The 8,395-nt window shown below is 36.0% G+C and overlaps 1 pseudogene; it reads right to left on the bottom strand.

The window, feature by feature from the left end:
* Window positions 1–5,310: 5,310 nt before the first annotated feature.
* Window positions 5,311–5,704, bottom strand: LOC101970209 (protein cornichon homolog 4-like; annotated as a pseudogene).
* Between the last annotated feature and the right edge of the window lie 2,691 nt (window positions 5,705–8,395).

Raw genomic sequence — 8,395 nt, forward strand, 5'->3', positions numbered from 1 at the left:
TCAGGAGGATATACACAACTTAAACAGACCAATATCAATTGAGGAAATAGAAGAAGCCATCAAAAGACTACCAACCAAGAAAAGCTCAGGACCAGATGGGTATACAGCAGAGTTTCACAAAACCTTTAAAGAAGAACTATTACCAATACTTTTCAAGCTATTTCAGGAAATAGAAAAAGAGGGAGCACTTCCAAATTCATTCTATGAGGCCAACAACACCCTGATTCCTAAACCAGACAAAGACACTTCAAAGAAAGAAAACTACAGACCAATATCTCTAATGAATATAGATGCAAAAATCCTCAACAAAATACTGGCAAATCAGATACAAAAACAAATCAAAAAGATCGTGCACCATGATCAAGTAGGATTCATCCCTGGGATGCAAGTCTAGTTCAATATATGGAAATCAATAAAAGTTATTCACCACATCAATAGCCTTAAAGATAAGAACCATATGATCATCTCGATAGACTCAGAAAAACCATTCAACAAAGTATAACATCCCTTTATGTTCAAAACACTAGAAAAACTAGGAATAACAAGAATTTAACTCAACATTGTAAAAGCTATCTATGCTAAGCCTCAGGCTATCATCATTCTAAATGGAAAAAAAAATGAAAGCATTCCCTCTAAAATCTGGAACAGGACAGGGATACCTTCTCTCACCACTTCTATTCAATATAGATCTCGTAACACTGGCCAGAGCCATTAGAAAGAAAATAGAAATTAAAGGCATAAAGATAGGAAAAGAAGAACTTAAATTAGCACTATTTGCGACTGACATGATCCTATACCTAGAAGACCCAAAAGGTTCTACCTAGAAACTTCTAGAGCTGAAAAATGAATTCAGCAAAGTGGTAGGATATAAAATCAGCATGCATAAATCAAAGGCATTCCTATATATCAGTAACAAATCCTTTGAAATGGAAATGAGGACAACCACCCCATTCACAATATCCTCAAAAAAAAAATACTTGGGAATCAACCTAACAAAAGAGGTGAAAGACCTATACAAAGAAAACTACAGAACCCTAAAGATAGAAATAGAAGAAGACCTTAGAAGATGGAAAGATACACCTTGTTCATGGATAGGCAGAACTACTACTATTAAAATAGCCATATTATCAAAAATACCCTATAGGTTTAATGCAATGGCAATCAAAATCCCAACAGCATTTCTCACAGAAATAGATAAAGCAATCATGAATTTCATCTGGAAAAATAAAAGACCTAGAATAGCAAAAGCAATTCTAAGCAGGAGGAGTGAAACAGGCAATATAGCGATACCAGACTTTAAACTATACTACAGAGCAATAGTAAGAAAAACAGCATGGTACTGATACCAAAACAGGCGGGTAGACCAATGGTACAGAGTAGAGGACACAGAGACCAATCCACAAAATTACAACTACCTTATATTAGACAAAGGTGCTAAAAGCACACAATGGAGAAAGGATAGCATCTTCAACAAGTGGTGCTGGGAGAACTGGAAATCCATATGCAACAAAATGAAATTGAATCCCTTTCTCTCACCATGCACAAAAGTTAACTCAAAATAGATCAAGGAGCTAGGAATCAAGCCAGAAACTCTGCGTCTAATAGAATAAAAAATTGGCCCTAATCTCCATCTAGTGGGTCAGGCTCCAAATTCCTTAATAGGACATCTATAGCACAAGAGTTAAAATTAAGAATCAACAAATGGGACGTATTCAAACTAAAAAGTTTTTTTTCTCAACAAGAGAAATAATAAATGAGGTAAATAGGGAATGTACAGCCTAGGAACAAATTTTTACCCCTCACACTTCAGATAGAGCACTAATATCCAGAGTATACAAAGAACTAAAAAAGTTAAACAACAATAAAACAAATAACCCGATCAACAAATGGGCCAAGGATCTGAGCAGACATTTCTCAGAGGAGGATATACAATCAATCAACAATTACATGAAAAAATTCTCACCATCTCTAGCAATCAGAGAAATGCAAATTAAATCACTCTAAGATACCATCTCACTCCAGTAAGAATGGCAGCCATTATGAAGTCAAACAATAACAAGTGCTGGCAAGGATGTGGGGAAAAGGGTACACTTGTACATTACTGGTAGGACTTCAAATTGGTGCAGCCAATTTGAAAAACAGTATGGAGATTCCTTGGAAAGCTGGGAATGGAACCACCATTTGACCCAGCTATTCCCCTTCTCGGACTATATCTAAAAGACCTAAAAAGAGCATACTACAGGGATACAGCTACATCACTGTTCATAGCAGCACAATTCACAATATCTAGACTGTGGAACCAACCTAGATGCCCTTCAATAGATAAGTGGATTAAAAAAATGTGGCATTTATACACAATGGAATATTACTCAGCAGTAAAAATAACAAAATCATGGCATTTGCAGTGAAATGGATGGCATTAGAGCAGATTATGCTAAGTGAAGTTAGCTAATCCCTAAAAAAATGCTGAATGTCTTCTTTGATATAAGAGGGGTGACTCAAAACAGAGCAGGGAGAAAGAGCATGAGAAGAAGATTACCATTAAACAGGAACAAGAGGTGGGAGAGAATGGGAGAGAGAAGGGGAATTACACAGAAGATGAATGGAGACCGTCATTGTTATACAAAATTACATATAAGATGGTGTGAGGGGGAAGAAAAAAAAGAGAGAGAGAAATGTGTTACAGTAGATGGGGTAGAGAGAGGTGATGGGAGGGAAGGGGAGGGGAAGGGGGATAGGAAGGGCAGCAGAATACAACAGACAGTAGTATGGCAGTATGTATAAACATGGCTGTATAACCAGTGTGATCCTGTAATATGTACACTGGAAATATAAGAATTTATACCTCATTTGAATCTACATAAATAAATAAATAAATAAATGTATTTTGTCCAACAACAACTAAAAAATAAATACTTTTTTTTAAAAAATCATGGTTTGAATAATTTTTCATTACATGGGAAAAATGTCCACAGGACAATATGAACTTTACCAACTTGCTAAATCATTCTGAGCTTTAAATGATCTGAAAAATCTGTAAAATAAAAATTATTCAATTGTTTCAATAAGGATGTGCTTTGAGAGAAAATAATATTTCTAAAACTAAATAGAAGCTACATATAGTAATTGCTACCATGATTTTTTTAAGAGAGAGAGAGAGACAGAGACAGAGAGAGAGAGAGAGAGAGAGAGAGAGGATTTTAATATTTATTTTTTTTAGTTTTTGGCAGACACAAAATCTTTATTTGAATGTGGTGCTGAGGTTTGAACCCAGGTCACATGCATACCAGGCAAGAGCGCTACTGCTTGAGCCACATACCCAGCCCAACTACCATGATTTTCACAAACCAAGACTAACTGCATTTTTTAAACTTTATTATATTTTAGTAACCGTATTGAGTTTGGGGGAGAAAAATAAGAGATGGAGAGACTTCCTCTTGTGTAGACACCTATATACTGAAAGAAATACGCCCTGGGACACATATTTCACATAAGATGTGTATTTCCATTACTACAGTACCAAGGCTAAATCAGTTTATTTCAGAAGTGGAAAGAATAGACCTAGATAAGAATTCTTAAGGAAGAACACCCAGAAGAGATTGAGCCTGAAAACAGGACTTCATATGGGGAAAAGTAAAGCAAAAACAGTTCCAAGCAGAGAATTAATTCCATATAAAGGCAGCATGTTGTGCGCTATTTTTCTAGGAATAACAAGGAATCCCAAATGTCTAGCCTAAGTGTAGAGGATAAGGTTGTTGGACCAGTTAATTATGTACTTTCTGTGTCTTGTAAAAGTTTAACTCTTTAGACAATTTTGTCTACATTGTTCCCAACACATGATAATTGAAGAGTTTAAAGCATTTTGCTATGTATTAGGAAAGATAATTTGGTAGAGGGAAGGATGGATAGACTTAAGAAAGCTCGATATAAATCCAAATTCTATCATGTAAATTTTTAAATATTGGAAAGTTAGATTAATTATGCCTCTATTTCTCCACTTATAAAATAGTGCATCTCCCTCATAGAGTCCTAGGGAAGATTAAATAAATTAATGATTCAGAAAAATGCCTCATTTAATAAATATAATCTTTAAAAAATTAAGTAAGTGATGATGAGCAGATGTTTTAACAATTCCTGACCATCATAACACCATCTCAAATTTTAATGTCTTAAATTTATGTAAATTGGTTGGATGGAAAGGCAGTTTTATGAAATATATATTACCCAATTTAAACTTAAAATTCATTTTAATGATTTATCTTTTCCCTAAAATGAACCACAGGAATTTATTTGTAAAAGTAGTGTTGAAAATAAATGAGTCTTCAACTAGAATAATTATTTATTTATAGTAATAGAAAGTAGTTCATGATGCTGGCACGGTAGCATATACCTGTAATTCCAGGAATTTAGAAGGTCAAGACAAGAAGATTGCAAGTTTGAGGCCAGCTTCCTAGATACCCATCAATAAATGGATAAAAAATGTGGCATATATACACAATGGAATATTACTCAGCAATAAAAGAGAGTAAAATCATGGCATTTGTAGGCAAATGGATGGAGTTAGAGAAGATAATGCTAAGAAAAGTTAGCCAATCCCCAAAAAAGAAATTCTGAATGCTTTCTTTGATATAAGGAGGCTGATTCATAGTGAGATAGGAAGCAGGAACATGCGAAGAATAAACAAATTCTAGATAGGGAAGAGGGGTTGGAGGGGAAAGGAGAAGGCATAGGGTTATTGATGATGATGGAATGTAATGATCATTATTATCCAAAGTACAGGTATGAAGACACAAATTGGTGTGAATATACTATGCATACAAAAAAGATATGAAAATTTTTGCTCTATATGTTTAATAAGAATTGTAATGCATTCCACTGTCATATATAAATTTTTAAACAGTTTCCTTCCCCTGCCAGCTATTACCACAGAGCCCAAATGATAACTTCTCTTATCTCAGAAATGTAGATTTTTGTGTGAAGCCCCAGGTCAAGGCCAGAGGCCTTGTTTACTCATTTTTACAAACTAATATACTGGATACATGTTTGTGAAAAACTAGAAAGGGGGTGTCCAGTACCTGGAGTTCTGGACACCTGAGAAGTGTTGCATTATTTTTTCCTGGTAGGTCTTGCAGAACTCAGCTGTGAACCCATCTGGGCCCAGGATATTCCTGGTTGTTAGGCTTTGGATGCTGTCTTCTATTTTCTTGCTTGAAATTGATTTGTTTAAATTGTGTATGTCCTCTTGACTCCATTTGGGTTGATCGTATGCTACTGTAGTGTATCTTAACTCCAACCAGAGCTTCTCTGGCTTCAGTCATTTATCAAAGCTAAAATCATACCATAACATACATGAAGAAACAAAGCAAGTGAAAATCAAGCTTGATCATGGCTTCTTTCATGTGTGACTTCAGTTGCCCTCAGTTTTGTATTTCTGTTGGATCAAAAAATTCCATGTAGCCATTTGGCACCACAATGAACCAATCTATATTGCAACTAGCTACAAGTAAGTTGAGAGGGAAGATGAAGCAGTGCAATGAACCAAGCAAAATACAGTGACAATCATATGACCAAGAAATCATGAGCAACATGATCTAACATTAATGTCAACACATTCTAAATCAGATAATATAATTCTAAAGTAGACTGAGAGGGAAATAGGGGCACATCAATTGTGGAGTGAGGAGAACAACACTACTGCCTTCATCCTACTCCTTCTCCTTTCCTTCCTCCGCTATTGCTGACACTCCTTCATCAAACTGAAAAATAACATATTTACATGTAGAAAATACTTAAAATCCACAAAAAACGCAAGATATTTATAAAACCTTATTGATGTAGTTAATAATTTTAGTAAGTTGATAAATGCCTCAATTACACTCTCTTGCATGCTGTAAGCAATTCAGTGTCTTCCTTCAAAAGGTATTAAGTTATTGTTATTTAGATGCTTCTATCGAAGTTTTGAAATAACAGAAATCATTTCAACAGGGAAAACTTAACATAGATTTATTCATGCCTGAAGAAGAATTAACTAGTAAAAGGTGGCTAACTACTAAAAGAAGTTTCCGAAGAATGCAGGAGTTACATATATAGGAAGCAGATACTACTTCTTGAGATGAGGCATAGTAGCCAAGAAAAGAAGCAATGTACAATAGGGACCCCAATGAGACAAAGGTGCAGAACTCATTGGGGAAAAATGGATCATGGCCCACTGGAAGTTTCAAAGGGATCTGTAATGCTCCAACTAACCAGGTGTCCTCTTTCATAGTAATCCACAGAACACTTATAACAGCAAATGTATGGGATTTTCCACACCAGGTTATTCTCCAATTCTCCACATACATCTGGGTGTCCTATAATTCCATTAAGGAATTAGCAGAGACTCCACAGGTTAAGTGAACCCCAAACTCTTGCAAGAATGTCCCCCATGACTTCAGATGACAAACACAAGATGCCTCCTTAATTTACCCACCTATTTCTGAAGTGTCTGTCACTATAAGGAGGTCCAATGAAGTCTCTGCAGTGGAAGAGAAAACCACTGCTTAGACCTTTCAGACCTTTGTCCATACTGTAGAAAAGACTTAAGGATATGTTGGGCTTTAGCAAAGAGAGGAAGAGCATCATTAGAAAGTGAAAAGTGGATACAGGAACACTCAGAGAATAAAGTGGGAAATCTCAAGAGCAAGAAGAGACACACTACCAGGGATAAAGTTCAGGTTATTTTATTAGGGTACAAAGGTAGAATATATGATCCAAAGGGAAAGAACTTCCTTGGAGATTGGAAAATATTCAGCAAGATGGTTTTCCGTTAGGGAATCTGGTCTGCTGTGTTGTTTTCAGCTGATTGGACAGGCAATTGATTCAATAACGTTAGCACCAAGCTTCATGAAGTTAGTAGTGTCTTTGTATTGAAATCTTGTTCCTGCTTTGCTCTATTCCAGAAAATTTATATGGAACTGAAATATTATAAAGTAATTTATGGAATTGTTTGGTGCATTTTTATATTTTGGTCTCTTTCTGTCCCTTTAGCTTCTTAGTCCAAGTCAAGAACAGTTTACAAGTTATTGTTCCACATCCCAACAGGCACATTTCTCCTTGAGAGACTTTTTTTCCTTAGTATCCCTAAATTTCTATCTCATTCCCAAGGCCCATCCTCCATTCCCAAGATGCATCCTCAGATTAGATGATTTTTGAGAGTGATTTTCTAGAATGACTCACAAAAACCAAGAGAAATAACTTAGTTTACTAACCAATTTATTACAAAATATCTTGTAAAGGACACAGTGAATAGCCAGATGAACATGTACATAGGGTGAGACCAAGAAATGTGTTGAGCACAGAGGTATCAGTCTCCATGGTGGAGTTTGAGAGGCACCACCCCAACACACACATGGATGCATTGTTGTTCATCAAGTCAGAAGTTCCTTCAAAGCTGTTATGGAGGTTTCACTGCTAATTATGATTGATTAAATCAGTGACTGCTGATTAAATTAACTCAACTTCAGCCCTATTTCCTCTCTTCTTTCAACTTTCTACTCATAAAATTTGTTCCTTTGGCAATCTGCCACCATCCTGAGGGGACCAGGATTTTCTAAAAGTTATCTTATTAACTTAAAGTCAGATGGCTGAAAAGGGCTTTTATTGATAACAAAAGACTCTCCTTTCATCTCCATCAGGAAATTCCAAGGGGTTTAAGAGCTGTTTTCAGGGATAGAAACTACTTTTCAGGATCCCAGGGCAGAGACTAAAAATACAGATAAAGATATCAATATAGTCATTTCTATATTTGATCCCTCTGTACGCCACTGAAAGTTGGACTCTTAAAAATCCATCATTCATTGGAGGTTGGAATTGAAATACCCTCCAAAGGCTCATGTGTTAAAAGCTTGGACCCTAGCCTAGTATGGTAGCCCATGACTGCAATCACAGCATTTAGGAGGCTGAGGCAGTAGTATCACATCTTCAAAGCTAGCCTCAGCAATTTATCCGGGCCCTGAGTAACACAACAAAACACTGTCTCAAAATAAAAATTAAAAAGTATTGGGGTTGCTGTGATTGTAGCTCAGTGGTGAAGCATGCATGAGGCACTGTCTTAGATCCTCAACAGCACATTAAAAATAAACTAAATAAAGGCATTGCATCTATCCAAAACTAAAGAAAAATATATTTTTAAAAAAGGTTGGGGATGTAACTCAATGGTTAAACACACTTGGGTTCAATCCCTGGTACCAAACAAAAAGATAAAAAAGAAAGAGAGAAACAGAAATACCTTGCATTGCAGTGGGCCCTCCAGTGCATTGTACCAACAATCTCACATTGTGTCAGATGGCAAAGAAGTGTATACAAGGTCCAGTTCCAAGAACACAAAGAAGACCAACATAGAGTGGGTTTGCAACAG

The sequence above is a fragment of the Ictidomys tridecemlineatus genome, chromosome 8, assembly GCF_052094955.1.
Source record: "Ictidomys tridecemlineatus isolate mIctTri1 chromosome 8, mIctTri1.hap1, whole genome shotgun sequence".
Taxonomy (NCBI): Eukaryota; Metazoa; Chordata; class Mammalia; order Rodentia; family Sciuridae; genus Ictidomys; species Ictidomys tridecemlineatus.